The 24,576-nt window shown below is 40.1% G+C and overlaps 1 long non-coding RNA gene across 1 annotated transcript in view; it reads left to right on the top strand.

Annotated features, from left to right (window-relative positions):
* The window catches only part of LOC132422165 (uncharacterized), a 155,408-nt gene extending 131,246 nt beyond the window's left edge, over positions 1-24,162 (top strand). The window contains exon 5 of the long non-coding RNA XR_009518820.1: positions 23,974-24,162. This is a non-coding gene — a long non-coding RNA (uncharacterized lncRNA). The remainder of the gene's footprint in view (positions 1-23,973) is intronic.
* The last annotated feature ends 414 nt before the right edge of the window (positions 24,163-24,576 follow it).

Here is a 24,576-nt window from a genome sequence, read left to right as displayed (position 1 = left end):
ACTCCCATTTCAGCTCTGCTACCCAAGGAAGAGGCACAAATCCACTTGCTGCTGGGCTCCTAGGGGAATGAAGAGTAGAAAGATATCTCTCCCTAAGCTTTGGGAGTCTTGCTGAGTGTGAACCTGACACTGAACAAATGGCAGAGGCCAAGACAGTGTCAGCTAAATCATCTCCCTTTCAGGTTATTAACGCATAGAAAATGTATAGGCAAAGTTATAATTTCTGTTTTTTCTGTTTTTCTTTCCTGACCATCCTTCTAAAACTCCCCATTGCCTCTCCTTTTCATGTGTGTGTGTTTTCCCCTCTGTGTGGGCATCTTTGATGAGCAAGGAGGGCCTGCTTACACATTGCACATCATTCGGGCTGTCGTCTTGTGTGCCGGGTATTTCAATGTGATTGCATCTCTATTCATCTCCTGACAGAAGTGGCAATGGTGCAGACAGGGGTATTTGTTATTGAAACAAACAAAGCCTGTGGTGTTAGAGATTTGTATGCAAAACCTTCACAACAAAACTAAGTAGCTATTTACTTTAAATATGCCAATTAACTGTTACTAATGTACAGTGCACTTCTAGGTTAAGGATGATTGATAGTAACACGCAGTGAAATGTTCTTCAACTACAGTCAGGAAATGTAAATGTACAAAATGGAAAGAACCAGCGGGCTGACAGCACTAGTTACATGTTTCAAAACAACACTTTCAAATTGTTCCCTTATTGTTCTTTCATCCTTTCTCGGTTCTGCACTTCCAGAGCCTGGTAGCCAACAGTGTACTAAGAAAGTTTCGGAAAAAAAAAATGTTTTAGCATGAAGTAAACATCACGGGCCTAATCTCATTTGTTTTACTCAGGCAGAACTCTTAGGAACCACAGTGGGAGTTTTGCTTGACTGAAGAGAATAGTCTTGTCTCTTTTAAATGTCTGACATTGAATCTGTTGCTATTACCAAACTAATTAAAAGGAGAGATGACTTCTCCTTCAGTTGCTATGTCCTGTCTCAGCAGACAGTCACTTCTTCATTTGCTCTAGATCAGCACCACCCAAAAGTAATACAATGAAAGGCATAAATGCTATAGCCACATATATATTTTTAAATTTTCGAGGGGCCAAATTTTAAAAAGTAAAAAGAAACAGGCGACATTAATTTTAATAACATTTTATTGAATGCAATCTATGTAGATTATCATTTTAACATGAAATCGATATAAAATAAGGTATTTTGCATTTTTTTTCCTTCACACTAAGTCTTTGAAATTTGGTATATTTTATGCTTATTCAGAAGAATTGGCTTATGCCATTTCAGAAGAACCACATCTCAAGTTTCTGGTAGCTTTCCATGGTCAGTGTTTACTACATGGAACAGCACAGCTCTAAATGTCACCATTTGGAGATCAGTGTAGTGTCCTTTATTAAAATGTTTACTTTGAACAGTCAGGAAAAGCTGGATATGCATCCTGAATCAACACAATGATGCAATTACTGTTCAATTCTGCCAATTACTGTTAAAGCCCATTGTTTTGTCGTGGAAAGGTTAGTGAAATTCATAAATTCAGTCAGCTGACTGACAATTTTATAAATCTACCTGGCTGTTAAAATGCTAAAATGTTTGTGCCATAGATACTGTGTATATATTCTTTTAGTAAAATTTCAAAAGAAAAAAGGAGATTACTTTAAAAATGAAAATATAATATCAAAGACCTTTAGATGTACATCATTTAAATGTCAGTTGAACACTTTTTTTTTTTTTGTGGTACGCGGGCCTCTCACTGTTGTGGCCTCTCCCTTTGCGGAGCACAGGTTCCAGACGCGCAGGCTCAGCAGCCATGGCTCATGGGCCCAGCCGCTCCGTGGCATGTGGGATCCTCCCGGACCGGGGCACGAACCCGCATCCCCTGCATCGGCAGGTGGACTCTCAACCACTGCGCCATCAGGGAAGCCCTCAGTTGAACACTTGTATGATACATTTTATGTTCCTCATAACAATGAAAGTTGGGTGTGTATTGTTAGAAAAACAATCAGTAAGTGCAGATGTTTTCAAGTGAACCCTCCAAGAAAGAAAAATTAGATTGGCTTAATTCCAGTTAGTTATTTATTAATACCAGCTATAAACTAAAAAACGTAATGCAAACATGATTAGGCAGAAATTGAACATCAAGCAAGAGACGAGATAATAAATGAGGAGCTATTTTGAGGGAATAATCGATTTTTCCAAAATCAGACAAATTGTATTAATTTCATGTCTCCTGTGTGCTACACACGGGTAAATGCTGTGGAGGTGAATGACAACAACAATAGCAACAATAGCAACACAGTTATGTCATACTTATTCAAAAGTACTGAAATATTCTTTAAGTATGTAACTTTTGAAAAATCATGGAGAATTGTGGAAAGGCACCCGTTTCTGCCCCTCCCCTGCTCTGCTCAGGCTTCCCTGCTCGCTGCATTTCCCAGATTTCCATGTCAGCTGACTCCCCAGTGGGAAACCCCAATGGGAAAGTAAAGGGCTGGAGGAAGGGGAAAGCCAGGTTATTTTCTCTGTGCCTCAGCTGATATCTCTGGAAATGTCCTGTGGCTTCTCTGTATCTGCAACTTCTGCTCTACCTTCCTGTCCCAGTTCCATCTTCCTCTGGGTGACCCTAAGTCCTGGCCCTAGTCTCATAGGCTCCTCCCTTTTCTCCTCTAGCCTAGAAGTCCCAGTGACTTCCTGCTATTTCTAATCTCTGGGTTGCCTCACCAATCCCTGTTCAGTGAGCCTTTCTGCTTATTTGTAACCAGTTCCCTGTGTTAAATCTATCCCCTTCCTCCATTTCAAATACTTAGAGTCTACCCCTGCCTCCACCCCATGCCCACCAGTTGAATTGTGACAGAATGAAATAGAGATTCTGGAAACAAAATGAGCCAATTTCCAAATGATTTACTAAGCATGTTGCTATGTGCACCCAAAAGTAGGCAGTGATCATTAAGAGCCACCACGAGTTTCTTAAGAGCAATTGTGACCAATTCACTCTGCTTATTTAATTGGTGGTTGAAAAAATACTGGCATTGGTACATGAGCAAGGCCTTTGAAGTGATCTCTCATGATGTCCTTGTGGTTAATAGACACATGTGTGCTGGATGATACAGATTTATTCAGATTTATAAGTTGTACTGGAAAATACCTAGAGGGAAGCATGGCTGCCTTTCAATATTTGAAGAGGGATTAGATTAGATCTTTGAAACACTAGAGGCTAGAGCCAGGATCAGTGTTTGAAGTGCAGGGAATCTGATTTTGGCTCAGTAAAGGGAAGTGCATTCTAAGAATCAGAGTTCTTCAGAAATGGAAGAGCCTGTCGATGTGGAAGACAATTTCTGCCCCTGGTTATAGCCACAGGTTTTAGTGGTGTGGAAGTCGGGGAAGGGATTCTTGCATTGAACTTGAAACAGAGTATTCCTAAAGTCTCTTTCAACTGTGAAAGCTTAAGAAGTTACGGTATGGTCGTCTATGCTTGATACTAACATGGCACTTGCTGAGACTACAGAAGGAGCCCCACAACTTGCACTGCCTCTGGGCGATCATTGTTAATATAAGTGATCACTGTCCTGGTAAAGAACCAATTAATCAAATTCCTGGTTTATAAAAATATTAGTTTTTAGTTGAAAGAGAAAATGTTTTTCTCTAATCCTGAGAAAATCAGCATATTAAAAAGGGCACCAATTATCAGCAAATACTGTATAAGTATAATCATGATGATATATATTTAGAGTATAAAGATATACAAACAAGAAATTTTAAAGGTTTTAGTAAGGAATGGAGTCAGTCTTATGTGGGTTAATAGGAGAAAACTTTATAAGAAAGTTTTTGTAGGAGATGAGATTTTTAGCAGATGTTATTATAGCCTGCTTGGGCAGAAAACAGTTGAACCTCAACTGTAATCAATTAATCAATCATTCAAAAAGCCTTCATCAAGCACATGCTATATGTTTAGTATCAGAGATAGCCGTAAGCAAAATTGTTAATCAGGAGAAGTTGTATTCTTGTCTCTTTTTCTCTGCACTTGTCCACTACATGATGTCATCCATTTGAAAGATTTCCAGGGACCTCCAGTTCTCTACCCTCTACTTCTCAGGAATGGATCCGAAAATATTTTGCAGTAAGACACAAAATATGTTCTAAGTAACACTACTTGTTGAATAGAGGTATGAATGAGTGAAAGCATGTGTATACTTCTATTTAGAGAATTTCATTCACTTGTTCTGATGAATATCTTTTGGGTACCTATTATAAACAAAGCACTAAATGAATAACACATTGTCCCCACTTTCAAAAATCTCCAGGATCGTGATGATAGATCCATGCACACAGAGCTAATTGTAATACAACATGATAAGTGCTGTGCTACAGGTATTAACACAATGCTATTGTAACACAGAGGAGCACATGATTGATCTATTAATTCAGCTGCAGTGATGGTTGTGTGAAAGGAAGGAGCTGATGGGGGAAAAGCTTCAGATAAGGAATGTCCTTGAAATTGAGACTAAAGGAAAAAATATTTCTTCCCAAAGAAAGGAGTAAGGGGAAGGATCCTGTAAGCAGCAGAAAGAGCTTGCATGGAGCCTTAAAGGTGTTTGCTTTTTGACAGCTACAGGTTTCCATTGGCATTAACCAGGGACTGAAGCACCACTGTGGGAATTTAGGGAGACATTGTCTCTAACAGGCTTTTCATGGGAAGTTGCTTACTCTCCCGTGGGGGGCCAGCCTGGTCCATTACTCTGCTATATACTTGTATATTAACAGGGCTTAATAATTACTCCTAATGAGTAATGCACATTGAGTTTTTAGGTTTCAAAAAGAAGTATTCAGTTGAAGCCTTCTGCATTAATTCTTCCTATCAAAAGTAATCTCTGCTGGCTCATTTTTTTCAGCAGGGGGTTCACTTTGTAGAAGTAAACTCATCTACAGCATGACATGCAATAATATTAATGTACTACTTACAAGATTTTTTTAAAGCATGTATTTATAACTTTAGTGGTCTCCTAGCACTCCAGTCTCTTAGCACCTGCCAACTTTTATGGCAGCTCACAAAGCAATGGTACCTCCCACCTCTCTAGATTTTCCTTTCCTCTCGTGGGGCAGGAAATATTGAAAGGAAAAACTTTTAGGCCAAAAGAAACAAGGCCAACAGACTGGATAGTCAGGCCCATGTGATTTGCTACCCAAAATCTACTTGGAGTATCAACTGCAGATTTCAATAGCTATAGCCTGAAGAATTTCTCTAATAAACTAGAAACAATCGGTGGAAGCAAACACTTAGGAAAAGATCAGTTTCAGCTAGCAAGATGTTACAGTCAGAATCTTCCTAAGATTATTACGTTTGCAAATAATGTACACAAAGTTTTAATTTAGCTTTCAATTTTACTAGTGTCGAAATCTTGTTCTACTTTGGATTTACTGATTTTTCCATTCCAGAGTCAATGCCATTTTTAAAGCATGGTTTAAAAACCAATAATTTAATCCACATTCTGCTAAAACTTTTAGTATAAGTTTCTTATATGTATTTTTTTCTTGCTTAAAAAAATCTGATTTTAATTGTCAAACTCATTTTAAAAAATCAATTCAATGAAAAAATGCTATGATTTTCCACTGTTTTTTTTTCTTTCTTAAACCCAGGGGAAAACATGGATGAACAACAGAAAAAGTGCCCTGTATAGAGTATTCTTTAATGTCTCACTTTGGTGATGTATGAAATCAAAACCAAATTGTTTGAGCCAGCTGAAAGGCTTCATTTGAATTATCCAGAGTGCTTGTGTTTTGCAGTCATTTCTTGTGATGATTTTATTTTGTTCCTCTGGTATGCACCATCATATTAACACATGCTAAGTAAGGGGCAGTTTTTAAATATACATGCTTTGGTTGCTAAATCTGCTTCTACTTTCGTCTGGGCCAAAAATTATTCTGCAGTTTCCAGTAAGAATGGTTAAGACAGGATGAGTAGAAGGTGCAACTAAAGGGAGCTAAGTGAGATGAATAGGTGTTTGTTTGATAAATGAAGCCTTGTGTGTGTGTGTGTGTGTGTGTGTGTGTGTGTGTGTGTGTGTGGTTTTGCTCTTTTGGGAAGAATGTGATATTTTCTCATTTGAATGTCTTTATGATGCAAAAATATTTGGACAATTTAATGAAACCCATCAAAGAACTTGAGTCAGTTATCTGTATATTGAGTGTATACATTACAATTTGGTTAAATGGACTGGCTTCTAGAACTAACTGAAATCATCTCTAATATGATCACTACCAGTAAATGATCAGAAGAAACTGAATGGTTCAAGGTTACTCCAAGGAAAGTTTTTAAGGAGAAATTTCTTTCCAACATTGTGACTATATTACTTAACACCCTTTTGGTTATAATAACAGAGATTCATGTCAGACTAGCTTAATTGAAACGTAAGAATGTATTGTAAGGATACTTCACAGAGCACAAGGGCAGAAGGGGCTTATGAGGGACTCACACTCCTTGAAATACCCTTCTTCATTCAAAATTTTCTAGCTAGAGGCCAAGTGTTAAATTTTCTGTTGTGTAATATAGTCTCTCTCTCTGTCTCTCTGTCTCTCTCTCATCTCAAGGCCTTGTTCTCCAGTTCTAGGCACACCTCTGCTTCAGTCTTCCCTCTCTGCTTCTCTACACCCTCTACTGTTCACAGCTCCCCAATTTACATGTCCTCTGTTTAGCAAAGTAGTCCTTGGTCCAGATTTGCAGGAAAGAAAATCAATCAGAGCAACTTTGACTTAGGAAATGTGTTGACTCCTAGCGGGCCAGGACCAGCTAGGGTCTCATATACGAATACGGTTGCCAGGTTTTGATCTCCATGGGAAGAAGGGAATGTTGGCTTGATTGAAAAGGAGATATAGTAAGATGGCAGGCACTTTGGAAGTAACCCATTTACAAATATAATCAATTCAGTTCACTTAAAGACATATACAGATATAGCCTATAGTTCTTCTACAACTTCAGTATTCTCACTGCAACTTTACTATGTAAGACATTTAAAAATATTTGGCCGTATAGTTTAGGAAATTTAGTACAGAGAGGCAATGTGTACTGGGGAAAGAACAAAGACTTAAGGGAATGACAGATTTGAGTTACATTTTTGGTTCCTACATTTAGCATGTTAGGGGGCTATAGGTAATTATTCACTTTCACAGTTTGCACACCTATAAATTGGGGATAATGATACCTACCCCACAGGAGTTCTGATTAACAACACTATATGTACAATGACTAAACCAGTATATAATTCATGCTAATAGTCAATAAATAAAGCTATTATTACTATCTTTGTATTTAGTGTGATTTGGAATCACATAATCAGCTGCATAATTTCAAGTGAAGTACAGATAGGTCGTTGGTTCAAGAAGGACTACTTTGAGGCAGCTGCTGAAGAACCTGAGAATAGAGAAATGAATATTTTTTCTTAAAGTTAAATTATAAAAGCAACTCAAAATGAAACAGAGAGCTATGCAAAGTCAATTTAAACCAGTCTTCCCCAAACTGCCCTTATTACTCCTTTCACAAGTTGGTGATATCTGCACAATACCTAAACTATTATTTAAAGTTTTTCATTAAATTAACTTTATATCAACTCACCATTTAAAATTATTTAACCTCATCTTTGTAATACTATTTTTGAAATTAGGATTGGTATACTGGTTATACATTTTTTTCTAATAACCATATCAAAAATATATAATTATTCATATAAAAAAGTGCTCCTCTTTTTACCACATAATATGAACTTGTGGAAACACTGACTTTACAAGACGAAATAACTCCAAGGCTATAAAACTGACCTAAACCTGAATGAAGACTTTCCCATATTTAAAGAAATAAATATCTCAATCACAAAACAAAAATGGAGTTGGTCAGCCACAGAACAGAGCACAAGGGAGTCAGTTACTCAGTGACTGTTTGCAGCAGATTCATGGCTCTCTGGGTGCAGGATGCCCTGTCAGGCCCCTGTGATCAGCCCAACCCGTCGATGGGTCTTTTCCTCTTGTGGAGACAGACAAATCAGGCTGTGATTTAGTTTATTCATTTGTAAAGTAGGGATATGATATAGTACTAAATGTATTGACATGAGAAAGCATTAAAGTAATGTCCACAATAAAAGTTCTTTTTTTTTTTTTTAATTAAAACAAAATCTCTTTACTCTTACTCTGATCCATTTTGGGTAGTCAGCCTGACTTGTCAGGCTACGTGAGTTATTTTTCTCTTGGAAAATTGAATAAATAGGCAAGGAGGCCTTACGTGTCCACCTTAATAAGCTTTGTTAGACAGCAAACAACAGTTTAATTAATCAACTCTGATAGTTGATTAACCTTCAAATCCTAGGGACGACCCTGGTCCAAGGTAAATTCTACATTGATGTGGACTCCCGTTGGCTAATTAACTTTCTCTAAGTATCAGGGTGCAAATGCTTCCGAGTCTTGTGCTATATAGTACATTAAACAACTATTTACTGAAATCCAGCTATAAATATGACATTACCAATAAGGAAAGTACAATAAAGAGATTCCTGGGTCTCAAAGGTTTTATCATCTAACTAGGGAATTCACAAGTACACGTGTGAATAATTTTTTATATATATGAGTACTTTTGCATATACTATTTCACAATAATCCTATGTTACAGCTGAAAACACTTAAGTCCAGAGATTAAATGACTGGCTGAAAGTCTACAGTGAATGGCGAATAGTGGAACTAAGACTATAGTTAGAGTCCAGGATTCTTTACGCCGTGGATCCAAACCACAGGATTTTCTCTAACATTGCAGATACCCAGGCCTCTCGCATAGATGTTCCACATTCCAGGCAGGGGCTCAAGAATCTGCATTTTAAAAAAATGCCAGGTGGACTTCCCTGGTGGCACAGTGGTTAAGAATCTGCCTGCCAATGCAGGGGACACGGGTTTGAACCCTGGTCCGGGAAGATCCCACATGCAGCAGAGCAACTAAGCCCACGAGCCACAACTACTGAGCCTGAGTGCCACAACTACTGAAGCCCATGCACCTAGAGCACGTGCTCCACAACAAGAGAAGCCACCACAATAAGAAGCCCGCACACTGCAACAAAGAATAGCCCCCCCAGCCACTGCAACTAGAGAAAGCCTGTGCGCAGCAAAGAAGACACAATGCAGCCCAAAATAAATAAATTTATATAAAAAAAAACAATGCCAGGTGATTCTGTTGCAGAACATCTGCTTTGATAAGCATTGCATTCACTTATTAAATGTTCCCACGAAATAATGTGAGAGCAATTTCAAAATAACACACCAACATGTTTGAAATGCTAGGGTACTGAAGTATGTCAGAATTCAGGGAGTGTGGTTGCAGCTGGGGAAGGGGTGAGATCTTTTTTGCAGGGTGTTGCTGGCTGGGCACACAGAGGGAACATTTAGGTTATCTAGGGTTCCTGCAATGACTTAGACAATGTCTGCTCATCACTACGTTCAGCTCACCCGAGAAATCCCAGGAGCATTTGTCCTGGAATTTGTCTTGTTCCTTTAAAAAATAAATAAATAAAAACTGGACTCAAAATGTCTTAAATTAGGAAAGAATTCAGCATCAAATGTTTCTTTTTGTCCTTATATAGAGTTTTCTGAAAGCTCTGTCTAAAATATCATGTTCTTTCTATGTCATATTCATTGTGAACACAGGCAACAGGATTCTGCCCTTGGATGGCTTTCAGGGGAAGAGACAGAACAAAACAACAAAACACTTTATGTTTCTTTTCAACGGCACAGATTTTTATCATGTTAGGGTCAGGGGTGAGTTCAAAATGTTGCTCATTTGGGAGTGAGGAATTTCTGTTTCTTAGATGGTATGAAAAATCATAGGGTCAACGAAGTATAGAAAAACACTCACGGCTACTTTGCAACGGTTGTGAATTGAAAATTGTACAGATTGCATTATGTTTGAGTGGACATTTAAGCATGAATACTTATCTTTAATTCATCTCTAAACCCCAAAGTAGAGGCCAGTGACTCTGGCAGGCAGGCATTTGTTCAGAAGCCTGGCTTTCAACATAGCCATCACTGTGTACTGGAGCCAGCATGGGATTTCCCCTCAGGGATATGGAAAGTGGCAGGAAGTGACCTTTCAATCAGGCCATTGTCTAAGGAAATGTTCCAACCATCTTTCCCTCAGCCTAGTTGGAGTCACATAATCAACACATTTGTGCAGGAAGGCGGGAGCCCCAGTCAGGGCCCATTCTTCTCCAAACAGCATCTCTTCATTTGTTATTCCCTCTTGCCTAGCATTTGCCCAAGCTTGGGGAAATCTCTGTGATTCAGCACTTATGTGAATGGTTATTCCTGTCCCCCAAGTCATACTTTCATTCACCCGACTGGCAGCATATAGACTATTACTGGCTTGGTACAAGGCAGGGATATTTTCTATATAGGGTCTATGCCATCTCTTGCTGTATTCCTTAATTTTTAATAAACATGTGTTTTTTCTTCTAGGAAGGCTATATGGTTTTGGGGGCTCTATGTCATTCCTATACTTTTGAAATTGTTTTTAATTCAGAGCTTCATATAGAGTGGTCCCTCAGTAAAATAACAAATAAATACATTTTTCAGTGTCAGTGATTATAAACAGGTTTGCTTCTTTCCCTCTACCCTATCCTCCAGGAGGCTTTTAGAGACTTGTCCTTAAAATGAGATCTGGCTTTACTTCTGGCATAACTGCCATGATGTACCTTGTACAAGTGCACACAAGATGGAGAGACAAAAGTGGGTGACTAAGGCAGGGCCAGAGCTGCTGGTCAAAATTATGAAGAAGGCAAGATTATGTTTAGTATCTTCCAACACCTCTGCCCCAGGTCATTGACTCCCTCTAGGTGGCCTCTGCTTCACCAGGAAAAAGTTTTTACCATATTTACTCACTGTAAATGAGTATTTACCAAAATACTCACTGATGTTAGAAATACACCTCATCCAATTTTTTCCTTAGCTATTATTTGTCAGAATTCACCTGTACTGTATTTCAAATACCCTTACTTTGCTGTCTGCTAGGTGACAATGCTTGGTAATGGATGAATGAAATAAACAAATCTTTGCTATTGGAAGAACTAGACAAAATGATACCCTTCTCAAGAATCAAAACGCCTTAACTCTGCTCCACGTCATATGTCATCAGGGAAATGCAAATTAAAACATCAATGAGAAACCACTACATGCCTATTAGAATGGCCAAAATCCAGAATACTGACCACAAATGCTGGAGAGGATGTGAAACAATAGGAACTTGCATTCATTACTGGTTGGAATGCAAAATGGTAGTCACTTTGGAAGATAAGTTGTCAGTTTCTTACATAACTAAACATACTCTTACCATATGATCCAGCAGTTGAGCTCCTTCATAATTTACCCCAAAGAGTTATAAACTTATGTCCACACAAAAAACTGCACATGGATGTTTATAGCAGCTTTATTCTATAACTGCCAAAACTTGGAAGCAACCAAGGTGTCCTTTAGTAAATGGATAAATAAATTTTTGTACATCCAGACAACAGATATTATTCAGCACTAAAAAAGAAATGAGCTATCAAGCTCATTCTAATGGAGAAAAATTAAGTGCATATTACTAAGTGAAAGAAGCCGACCTGAAAATCTATGTACTGTATGACTCAAACTATGTGACATTCTGGAAAAGGTGAAACTGTGGAGACAGTGAAAAGATCAATGGTTGCCAGGGGCTAGTGGGGAGGGAATAGGCAGAGCACAGAAGATTTTTAGGGCAGTGAAACTATACTGTATGATACTGTAACGGTGGATACATGTCATTAAACATTTGTGCAAACACATAGAATGTGTAGCTCCAAGAGTGAACCCTAATGTGTACTGTGGACTTTGGGTGACTGTGATGTGTCAGTGTAGGTTCATCAGCTGTAACAAATGTGCCACTGTGGTAGGGGAATGTTGATAATGGGCAGGCTTATGCATGTGTTGGGGTCAAGAGGTGTGGGAAATCTCTGTACCTTCTGCTCCATGTTACTGTGAACCCAAAACTGCTCTAAAAAATAAAGTCTATTAAAAAATGCCCTCCCTCAGTTTAAAGGCTCTTGAGAAGTCTGGCTAAGTATATCGATTTGTTCTTACAGTCTTAAATGTATTCCTTCTTTTATGTTTTCATGGTTGCCGTCCTGGTTTCGGGAGAAGTTTCCAAAGTGGTTTTCTTGCCTCTTCTCTTCTCTCAGCAGCCTGTCCTATGATCTGTTGCCAAATTAATCTCTTTAAAACATCTCTTTTATCATGTCACTCTTTGGCTAAAATCGCCCTCCTTGACCTCGATTGTTTACATTGCCTGGATGGCAGACATAAAGCATGTAGGCTACCTCTTTCTCCTTCCTCATGGCAGACATTAATAATCAGCCATGCTTTGTTTCCCTAAGAGCCAGTGGCCTCAGAATCCTCAACACAGAGTCCTAATGAACCATTGTCAATTGCTAGGAGACAGTTCTCCAGATGAAACTTTGTTGTTACACAGGGACCAAAACAGCAAATTCAAAGTGAAAGCCCACACCCTGTGAACCCAACGTAAGCTGATCCCGCTCTGTCTTCCGTTAGGTGTAGGTATGAACTGATTCCTGCTCTGCTCTGGCAGAATTCAGGACCTAACTGTCTGCTGAATGTGCTCTAGTCTGTCCAGACTCCGGAGCCACTGTTTCGGAAACTTCCCTGCTAGTTATGTTCACCTTACTTCTTTTATTTGGTCCCCATAGGCCCATGTTTCAAGGTTCAGCTTTAATTCTCTCTCTGTTTCCTACCTCTTCCTAGCTTTCACAGTGCTGATTGACAGCATGTCATGAAGAGTAGGCATCTATTGCATGAGGCAGGTCAGTAAAAGAGAAGTTTAAAGAATACATGTACAAATATGTACAAATATACATATATATGTGTATAATATACACATACATACATATATGCATACCTTTCCATGTTCCTCATGCTACAGAGTAAAATGTTCCTGCAAATAGGGTGGTACAGTAGGATAATTATTCTCAAACTGCAATTGGGGACTGATGTAACCTTCAGTTAAAACAATGTTGTATGTTTTTGTTTTGTCGTTAACATTTATTAAGAATTTATTTTCCACCAGGCACTGTGCTAAGTGTTTACACACAGGATCTCGTTTCATCTCTACAACTACCCTGTGAAGTAGAGACCATTCTACCTTCAGTTTGCAGGTAGGAAAAAAGGAGGCACAGAGAGCTTATACAATGTGCCCAAGGACACCCAGGTGGTACACAGCAGAACTGAGATTTCTACCTGGCTGTCTGCTGCTGACTTTGGGGCCTTTATTCCTCATCACCACAAGTATAGCCTTCTGCATGGAAATGCTTTCCGCCGCCTACCCCGCCCCATGCCCCCCCCCCCCGCCCCCGCAAGACTGATTTGGTGACTGCTTTTAGACTTTAAGTAAGTAACATGAAATTGAAGGAAAGTGATAAATGTCAGGATGCTTCAGAAGAAGAAATGTGATTGTCATAAGTGAGCAGATGATGCTCAGTGATTGGATCGGTATTTTATCAGCAGAAATATGAAGTAATGGCAACAGATTGAAGGGGTCCAGTATAGAAAGGAAGAGAGAGTCTTGGAGGCTCCAGTGTGGTAGACCTGAGGAAAATAAGGGGAAGGGGCTCAAAGACTTCTAGAATATGCTATCAGAGAGAAAAAAGGGAAGAAAGATAGAGTGTATAGCCTGTTTGGAGTGAGAACATGCTAAAGAGAGCCCACAATGAGAAAATGGGTGATGTGAAGTGACCTCGGGTAGCTTACCTAAACAGAGTGTAGTTTATACCCCATGTCTCTTACACTAATAAAACTGCTATTCCCTAAACTGTGTTTGCTAAATGGCAATGACTAAGAAGCCAGAGAGAGTTGGGGGAAAATTGGAAGCCATGAGTACTTTCTTTGTGGGAGAGAGCCTTTCAGTTTTAATTTTTAGGCGTTTGCACTTATGAGAGAAACTTGAGATGAACCAGCAGTTGTCAAATGAGTGAGAGCTGGGTTGAACTTCCAAGTTTTGTCTCATACCATAAGCCCTCAAAAGTCCTCCTATATAGGATTGGTCCTGGAAACAGATCTTACTGGGGAGGAAAAGGTGAGGACATGCCTCTTCTTCTCTGTGCTTCGTAGTTTTAATTGAGCCTCAAGTGAATTTCCTTAGAAGTCAATGGCGGCTCCGTGTCCCAGAAGGGACAGGGGAAGTGTGTGAAACAAGATGAGAGGTGGGACCATTATTCCCAGAACTCTTCTGAGTTCTTTTTAGACCCTGGTCAAGGATAGAGCTGTTTGTTGTAATAAAATATCCAGTAGCAGGAAGTTGAAATGGAGGTTATACTAAAAAAAACCCCAAAACAACAACAAAAATGCTAATTTTAGCTCCATTCAAAACCCAGGGAAAAAATTTAATGTTTACAAAATTAAGATTAATGGGCTGCCAAAATTCAGCTCATTAGTTAGCACCACTACAAAGTAGTGATGAAGTTTGTGCTGGTTGGACTTATAGGGAATTAAAACTATATAATTGGGAATGCCTGTCCCCTTGTATTTAGCTTAATGATTACGGACTTTTCCACTGAAAGAGCTAGTAGGCAAGGAGTGAGTCTAAAAATCCCTACCTAAGAATTTACCCACTTCACTTGACATAGAGGGTGGTCTTGTCGGAATATATTGAGTGCTGAAGATCACGGTTTTTATAGCTTAAAAGTTTTTACAGATATTGATCCAGACACTAGAGTGTTCCTCCTTGTGTAGATAAAATACTCCCAGAAACTTGAAGGAAGTGCACCTGGAAAAGGCAGACAAACACTGAGACTTTTCTTTTTGACAAATATGGAGCTCTTTTCCTCCCACTAGGAAGTCATGCATTGAGATTAGGGCTGTGGAAGTTCTCAGGGTGGATTTGGACTGGTCTGGTGTGCTTGTGTATAAAGGTCTTGCCTTATTCCACATCTCCGTGCAGGAGGTGGGCATATGGCAGGCCGGCCTGGGGGGATAATTGGAGAACAGAATGAGAGGACAGAGCGTGTTTATAATGCTCAGCTGAGATAACACATGCAGAAATCCCTAGCTCAGTGTCTGGCAGAAAATAAGGACTAAAATGTTCATTTGGTGTTTCTATTGTTGTAGTCATATTTATTCATTTTAGTTCAACTTTTAGAGCTGTTTTCTTGCTTTACCAGGAAATCTCAATTTAACCTTCTGACTGGTGATCAATGTGTCAGAAAAATGATATTTTGTTTCATGTAGGTTTTATAACCAGCATTGGCCTGCAGAGCTCTCTGGATTTTAGAAAAGAGTGGTAAACATGTATGTTTAAAAATTCCCCTTACTGGTCCTATGATATGTAAATCTGGGTTTTCTTGAGGCTGATTCCTCCACCTTGTATCTGCACAGAAGCTAGCAGCTGGCCTTCAAAAGGGCAGATGGGAGCACACATCACAGAACCTTTACAGATGGAAGGCTTAAGATTCTAGGGAGCAAAGTGCGAGTTCTAGCAATTCTCTTCCCTTTCTTTGCTTATCTTCTGTCTGCCCTTGCTTCTGAGGATGCTAAATTCAGGATGTGAAAGAAAGATTATTCCCTACATGTACCCCCTCTGTGTATGTTTGCACATGTTTGGGGAGCAGAGGGAGCGATGCTGGTTTCATGAAATTCCTGTGTTTTAAGCAGAGATTGGAGGATTTAAATGAGAGAAAGTGAAGAATACATAAATGGAAGAATAAATAAGAAATAGAGCTAAAAATAATTTCAGGTTGTTAATCATTATAAAGCTGATTAATTGAAAAGAAGTTAAAAGAGCACATAAGATCCTGAGTGGCTACATCATCACAGAATATTTGAGACCACAGTTTCTAGTCACTGGATGTTACCAGAAGAGTTAATTAGCCCAAACTGTGGCTGCTGGTTGCTTTAGCTGTCTTCGACTTGAAGTTTTTCTAACATAAGTTTTAAAGCTAATTAGAAAGCACCTGGGATTCATGGCTAAAGCCAATAGAGTTTCCCCCAGGGGATTATTTTTTTATATATCAAAATTTTAGAAAAGGAAAAATGTCAGAGGAAAAACATAATCTTTAGATTCAGAGAAAAAAAAAATAGCATAACCATTTCAACTCAGCAGACCACAGGCCAAACAAGCTTTGGCTAGAATTGAATGCTGTGTGCTTCTGTTCAGAGAAGAGGATGCTTCCCAGATGTGTCTGGGGGACTACCTGCCTCACTCTTATTTATCATCAGCTCCAACACAGGATGTGGTGTCGCTGGCTGGTAATCTGGAAATGGCCTGTTTATTTTTACAGATCTGTAGAAGAGATTCAATAGTTGTAAAGGATGGAAAGGTGTAAAGCAGCTGGGAACTCACAACAAAGGAAACCAGGAGGGAAAAAATTAGATAAAACAACTTATGATCACGGGATCCTTTCCTTGTGTCTGTCGGACAAAGGTGCCAAATGGATTTTCTGGTTTCAAAGAAAAGCCGGTTCTTCGTCCCTACTCTGTAGCCTGTGGTCTTGGAACATCCAGAGGCCATTTTTTTTTGTTTGTTTAAAAAACCTTAGTATTCTTTCAGATCCTAGGACCGATTCCTTTGTGAGTTTCATAAAGAAAAGAAACTCCCCCCAGAGCTGCATAGGCTCGTGGTTCTCTGTTTCTCCCAGGCTTTTCCAGATGATGTCCCTCAGATTAAAGCCCCGTAACAGGCCGGAGAAAGAGGATTCTCCAATGCACAGCAGGGATAATGTCACTGCTCAGTTCCTGATTCCCCTGAAAAGTCATCCCAAGTGTAAAAACCTTCTGTTCTCTCTCCACAGAAGAGATATGCCTGAGGTGAGCTTAGGTCCTCCCTGAAACCTCCTGTCTGCTCTCTGAAAGATGCGAAAGCTGATTTCTAGCTGAATTCTCTTGAGGACTGAAACTTGCTTGCTGCAAATCAGTGCTTTCTAATAGAGTCAGGGGCTGAGGAAATTTGGGAGAAATATTTTGTATTTTTCCCACAGTCAGTAAACAAACTAATAAGCCCCTGTGCCCAATACCTGGAGGCATATCAGATGTGGGCATAGAACGCTGGGAATCTGGGCTTGTGAATGATAGCTGCAGTCAGAACTTGGGCCTCTTTGCTTCCAGTTTTATGATCTTCCCACCAATGAGTGCCACGTGGCCTCCCGTGTCGCCGCACGGTAGTCAGGAAGCAACATCCCGGGAATGCGGGACAGTGCTGTACTGTGGAAAAGCTTTGCCTTGTGTGAGCACAGTCGGCTTGTATATAGTTGACCTTCCCCAGGGGGGAGTTGGGGGGAAGGCAGAGTGTATTTATCAGCTCTGTCTTTTTCTCCCCTGCCTTCCCCACCCCAGAACGACGCATGTGGTTTCTCCGCAGTTCGGCTTGGGGAATGCTTGGGTTGGGGGGACCACCCAGGCTGCGCGGCCTGTGACCACTGCAGAGTCACTGCAGCGGCAGCGGCAGTGGCGGCAGCAAGAAGAAGGGGCTGGCTTTGAAGTTCAGGGATGGGAGAACCAGGGCTATTTTGGGTTTGGCCTGAGGTAACTCACACAGTGTGTAACCCCTCCCGCAGTATTTGCGTACAGGAGACCTCATACTCCATTGACTACATTAAAAAAGAAATTAAAAAAATCACTAATCACAAAAAATAATCCGCCGTGTGGGTGTGCAGCAGTCCTAATTTTTTCTTGCTGCTGATGGAGGTGCTGGTGGCAGAGGGAGGGGTGTTAGTAATTGATTGCATGTTTGTGAACATTAGACCTCTGTACTAACTGAAGGTGAGCGGTTTATTTCCCAGACTCCCCAGGAAATGCTGGCCAGTCTTCACATGACGCAGCAATGTGAAGCTTTCCAAATTTCCAGAAGTGGCAATACTAATTTGTCAGGAAATTTGCCTCAAAGTATAGCGGAACAACAGCCTGTGAACCTGCAGCAATTTGAATGTAATGGATGGAATCAAGGTCCCACCATTTGCGAACTCTGTGACCTTGGCAAAGTCTTAACCTCCCGGCCTCAAGTCCCTTATCTGTTAAATGGGGCTAATGCTACCTACCTCAGCATCTTGTGAGGGTTAAGCGACACACTGTGGTAAGGCTCCATGCACAGCGCCTGGCTCACAGGACTAATCGGGAAATGCTGATTCTTATTACTTGTTAGGTAGGTGGCTTCATTATTATATTAAGCCTTTTGTGAGAGTGGGCTCTTAATGTGTGGAAGTCATTGAAAGTCCAGCCAAGCTTAAGACCAACCAAAGGGATATGGTTTGGCTCCACTATCTACGCTCTGAGCCAAGCCGTCAAAAAGGATTGAACACATTTTAGGAGAAGAAATATATTAAGTGATGAGGTGGGTGTGACTGAGACCATAAAGAATCAATGCCACAATATTATTATTGGTTTGGCTCTTCCTCATTTATAAACACTGAGCCTGGTTTGAGTGGTTCAGTTTCAGCCTCATGGACAGGTTCTTCATTTTACTTTTAAAATCTTGAGCATGTTAGGGAAAAGATATACATGTTTTATGCTCTATTTTTGTCACTCTGCACTATGCTCATACATCGTCTGTATATCTTTGTCCTGTATTTTATGAATCATCTCCAGGTTTTTGATCTAATAAGCGTTGTGTTTTTCAAATCAAATACAGCTTGAAATTGAATTAGACGACAAGTAATGAAGTGGCTTTATCACCAAGTCTCGGGAACTCAAGAGAAAGGAAGCTTTGCCCTGTTTTTCTTTCTTTTCTCTGGATCTGCTCACTGAGGTTAGTGGTGGCCACAAGCAAAGCTGTCCTCTGTACTCATTTGGGTTCTTTGAGAAACAATATTCTGAGGAAAGAAATTCCAAAACATTCCTTAGGGAGGAAGCATTGTGATTGTGTTATTCTAGGCTGTCTTCTTTGGGTCAATAGTTAGGAGGAAGAGAAGTAACAATGATCCTGACCTTGTAGGAAACTGAGGCAGTGTCTCTGACCAATGAAGCCATCTGACAAGGTGGAGAGCAGCAAGAAAGTGAAGACCCAGTATCACACTGAGAAATTTGAAAAAGATTTTTGAATGTTTCTCTAGAATATTTATTTTTCTTTTTAATGCCTATAGTTTTTCTAATTTTCTCTAGTTCTTAGTGCTTATCTGTTGCTATCCAGAGGGTTTATACCTTATATCTGTGAATAGATTTTTGTGGGGGCGGTCTCTTTTTATGTTTGTGTTTGTTTAGTGCCTATGGTCTGTGCCTGATATTTACTGAACTCTGTAATAAGTTACTGGATAAGAGAAATTTTTGATTGATTACAGATAAATGCTCTCTGGATTATTGTGGGAGTTTGTCCAGACCCCTCGGTCCTTGAATTCTAAACACAGTAGAACACCTTAGGTGTTCACAATTCTATATTTTAGTCTCCTCTACTCATGTGTCTCAACACGTTTTAAAATTACTTTTTGCTAACAGGCAAAAAGCTTGTCTAAGCGTCTTTCTCCTTTCATAAGATTCACACCTTTCTTCAAATCTTTTGTTTTTATTTTTAGAGGTGATTCAATGTATCATATAATTTGTAACTATCAGGCCAAATCATCCGTCTTGTTTCCGTTTAGAAAAATGTTAGCACCAAGCTCCCTTGCTGCCAAAGCATAGATTTCATGCTGTTGCATGGTTGTTCCTACCAAGGGGAGAATATGCGCTCAATTGCCAACACTCCACCGGGACTCTTGATCAAGGAATTTTATTATGCCCACTTCCAACTGGATGCCGTGAAACTCTTGCCATGAGCATGGCAGTGGCTACTACTCATGCTCCAGAGTTGGAGTGGTCAGCTCAGGACTTCTTTCTTAATACTTGCTGGCTCAGACTTTCTTGTGGGTTTGTGTGTGGGAGGCAAGGCAGACACCGTGTGTCAAGGAGAGGCCCTCTGCCTCTTGTGTAGGGAAATTACTGCCACATGAAGGTAGGGCAGGAAGCCAGGGGCTGTCCCCGGAGCCTTCACCGTCAGATAACTTGCCCCCTCTCCTGTGTGCAAGTATGCTTGTGCTAGAGCAAGAGAACTGTGTTCCTGGAACACACGCTCCCGACTGCCCATTTTATATTCACAAGTTCAAAGTCAGGCATCTTTGGATGCGGCATTAAGTCGTGTATTGTAGCCAGATTGCCTGAAGGAACCCAATCAGCGAAAAGACTGCTTAACTTACCTGTGTGTTAAAGGTTACCAATTTAAGTTAGGAGTGAATGTTCCATCAAATCTACTCATCCTTTCATGGGCATACAGAATCATTTTAGTAGGAATTTTAATTAATGCTACTAATTCAGTGTGAATTGCATGTTCCTGTCAAAACTGAAAAGAACCCAGTGCTACGTTAGCGTCCTTCAAGGGATGGTAAAAGTGCAAATTCATGACAGAAATACCCCATACATGTGGTGAAGACTGACCAGATCAAAGGTCTTTGATTCCAATTTCAAAGGGCTAGCCATGTTAAATATAGGCTTAATACCTGAAAGTAGATTAAATACAGAGATAATTATACATAATAATTATAGCTGAGGGTTACATTTTACAGAATAGCTAGTTAATAAACTCAGCAGTTTAATTGGATCAAACTCGCCAATTATTTATATGCGAAAATAATTGCCCTCCTGGTTGGAAAATCAAAACTTTTAGTTTGGGAATTTATTTCTTCAGCAAAGAAATCAGACGATTCTCACTGTCCTTGTGACCAGTGCTTCCGTCCTTAGGTGATTTGATTTTAAAAAGATAGAGTACTAATAATCAGACAGACTCTGCTTCACTAGGAGAATCTTGAAATTAAGAGGGAGCTGTGTAGAGGATTTCTGCTGCTAGTAGAGAATAATTTCCTCTGCCTTTGCATTATTCATTTCATGTAAATTTTGATAAAGTTCATCACTGTGATTATTATTTCATTTACCACATTTTAGGTGTTTATAGCACAATCTCCACAGTAGGATCTTTTTTTCTTTTCCATATTAACATAAATGTATGTATTCCTGATGGAAAAAGGAGCCTTTTAAGAAGTAGGTAATTGACACACATCACCCTAGCTCACTGCCTTCAGAACTTATTGCCATATGAGCATCCTCCCCCATGATGTCTAGAAGTGGGCTTTTTAGGCCACAATATTTATGTCCCATATAATTATGCACCTGCAGCAATTAACACCTACTACATACACCAGGCAGTATACAGATGATTCTCTATTCTCACAACTACCCTTTGAGATGGGAATAATAATCCTCAGTTTTATGACTGAGATTCTTAGGTTCATTGCCTTCCTCCAGTGTACACAACTAGTATAATGGAAGAGTCAAGATTCTCAATCAGGGAATCTCTGATTGTAGAACCCATGTTCTTTTTACAGTCACATTCACTGCAGGGAATTCATCCTCCTTGAAAGAAATCCTGGGCTTAGAAAAGACCAAAACAAGGATATGCCTAGTTGGTATGTGTTGGGCTATACCCCACAGACCTGCAAGCCCTGTGCTTGCCCAGCCTTGAGAGCAAAGAAAGAGCCCGGAGACAGTGACAGAGACGTCAGTGGTTTACTGGATGGGGTATCTTAACACATCTGAAACAATGGGTCCTGGAGCAACACTCCTCCGTGTACGGCAGACAGCAGGCAGGACATGACAATAACCTTCGCCACTCAAGAAAGGAGGAGACTACCATTTATAGTGGGAATTGACATCAGGTTGGCTCATCAGTTACCAGGAAACCAGCAGCTGGGGCACAGCCCATCAGATTAATGACCATCACGAGGGCAGATGTTTCCCTTTCATAAACTAGCAGGTGGAAGCGTTCTGGCCTAAGCATTAGAACAAGCACTAGGTGGGGCAGGTTGTAGGTGAGGCAGGTGCTGGTTGACTAGGGGATGACAAAGAGCAAGAGGACAGCCATCTTGAATGGCCTGACCATATCGCCTGACTCTCACATTATCCTGAAACTGCCCCATGAACACCTTTGGACCTCCCACAAGTGGTTTGGTTTTGTAGATTCATACAACTTCAGTACTGGAAAGAGGCTTAAAGGTCAGTACCCAAATTTCCAAGGGGCCATCTAGCCTGTGCCTGGATGCTGCCTAAATTCTGTTGAGGCAGTGAGTCTTCCTTTTTGGGACAGGGCAACTCATAGAAACTTCTATATATTCAGCCAGACTCTATCCCGTGATGCTTCCATACAGAATAAGCCTAATGCACCTTCTGCATAGTAGAGATATTTGAAGGGGATTTCAAATTCCCTCTGTTTTTTTCTAAGCAGTCCTAGTGTTTTTAGCTGAGCTCTATAGGATATGGTTGTATTTCCCCTATGAAGCTATATTCTCTTCCCTGAATGCTGTGCAGTCTTACAAGGTAGCATTAAGATCTAAGCACAATACATCTAGGACTGATTCAACAGTACAGACGAGAGTGGGACTGCCACCTAGGAATTTTAAAGACTGTATGTCTAAGATTACACTTGGCAGCCACATGAAGGCTTGTGATTTAATTCTAGCTGAGCCCCCTTCACACTCTCCCTTCACCTCAACAAATGCTGGTCTCAGTTTCCAGCCAAACTTGAGAATTCTGAAATCTTGTCACAGTTTCAGGAAAGAACCCTCAGGGAAGAGAGTCAAAGTGCACATCTTTGTTTCCAGGAAAACAGGCAAGGAGATGGGGCAATTTTTAGCATAGCAGGTGTTTGTCCTTCCTCTGGCACTCCACACTTGTGCCTGAGTCTTAGTGGGGATAAGGTGTAGAGTGACTGGTCAGAAGTAAATGAATAGAAATCGTATTTCCCAAATGTCTGTGAGATATTAAGAGACAGAAGGCAGTGCTTCTTCTAACAGACTCAGATTCTAATGAGAGGGTCAGTGATTTTGCTCATCTGTTAGCTCTTGCAGTACCCTGGAACATCGTTCACCAGGGCCAGGATAGATTTGCTGTACACAGGAGTGATCCTTTTCACCTGCCATGTCCCTAGGTGTGTGAGAATCTACCATGGAGCCGAAAGAATTACATCTTCCTGGTTCACACTCAGAAGGTGGGGAATATATTGTGTCCTTTGGAACATATGTGTGGGCATTATTCACATGACAGTGGATTTATTATTCCTTTTGTGAAAATGTAAGATGATATAGAATAATTTTCAAAAGTGTAAACTGAATACACAAATAGTACGTTATGCTCCACTTCAATTAGCAGAGTAGGTATAAAATTTGTATGGAAATATAATCAGATATTTATTTGTTGCATTCATTTTAGATACTCATAATAGACAGCTGTAGGGTATTCAGTACTCTCTGGATCACATCTGAATTCGTGACCTAGTTGCAAAACCCTTCGTTCCATGTTCATCAAGCATATCATTGTATTTAAATTTCTAGTACATTTCAAAGGTAAAACAAATCATAATTTTATTTTTAAAAGATTGTGTTAATCTTTAATAACAGGATGCATCTTTCAACATTTTGAGAATAAATGGAAGAAAAAGGCTTAAAAGTAAAGTACCTTAAAACATCTAAATTTAAGAGGTAAATGTTTTCACACCTATTTTAAAAATATGTATATTATATATATAAACTTTATCTCTTCCAAGCTGCATTTAGAGATGAGATAGGAAGGCATGTAAGCACCTATTTTGCACTGACAAATTTCAACAGGCATTTTATGTGGGGGTAAAATAATTGGGCCCATTAAAAAATTCGTATGTTTCTATCCTGAAAAAAGCTTGCAATGTTTCCATATCTGGACTTGCCCCAAATGCCCACATTTCCCACCTCCTCAACATAAGTCAAACTCATACATTCTGTGCACAGGTAACCATACACAGAAAGATCCCGAAAGAGAAAATTTTTGAAACATGTAGAACAAAGAGGAGTCTCCTTTAAATGCAAGGCTGTAATTTATTAAATGTCTTTAGAATTCATATAAGGGGCTTCTCTCCTTTTGTTCTTCTCTTGTAGGTCTCTAAGTCCACTGATGACAGGAAAATCTTCAGTGGTTCCAGAGACAAACTGCTGGAAATCCTGCACATTTATTTTCTACAAGGAAGTGAGCTGATGAGGAGAGTGATCTCTTCTGAGAGATCCTCCCTTTAAAAATCTGTAAAGGGGCTTCCCTAGTGGCGCAGTGGTTGGGAGTCCGCCTGCCGATGCGGGGAACGCGGGTTCTTGCCCCGGGGCGGGAAGATCCCACATGCCGCGGAGCCGCTGGGCCCGTGAGCCATGGCCGCTGGGCCTGCGCATCCGGAGCCTGTGCTCCGCAATGGGAGAGGCCGCAGCGGTGAGAGGCCCGCGTACCACAAAAAAAAAAAAAAAAAAAAAAATCTGTAAAGGACTCCAAATTAAGCCATATCCATTTCTGGGACCCTAAAATGGCTCACAAAAGGTAACGTCAGTTGCTCAATGTTAGGTGATTTCAAAAGCCTAAATAAGGGGAGAGCAAATGTGGGGAGAAGGATAGTGAATAAATTGTGAGAACCTACCAAGTAACGAGACATCCCTTTAATTCCAAGCATCATGTGTTATTTCACTTTGTATTTCAATTAAAAAAAAAGAAAAGGAAAA

The sequence above is a fragment of the Delphinus delphis genome, chromosome 3 (assembly GCF_949987515.2).
Source record: "Delphinus delphis chromosome 3, mDelDel1.2, whole genome shotgun sequence".
In the NCBI taxonomy this organism is placed as follows: domain Eukaryota; kingdom Metazoa; phylum Chordata; class Mammalia; order Artiodactyla; family Delphinidae; genus Delphinus; species Delphinus delphis.
This window is presented reverse-complemented; position numbering and strand designations above follow the sequence as displayed.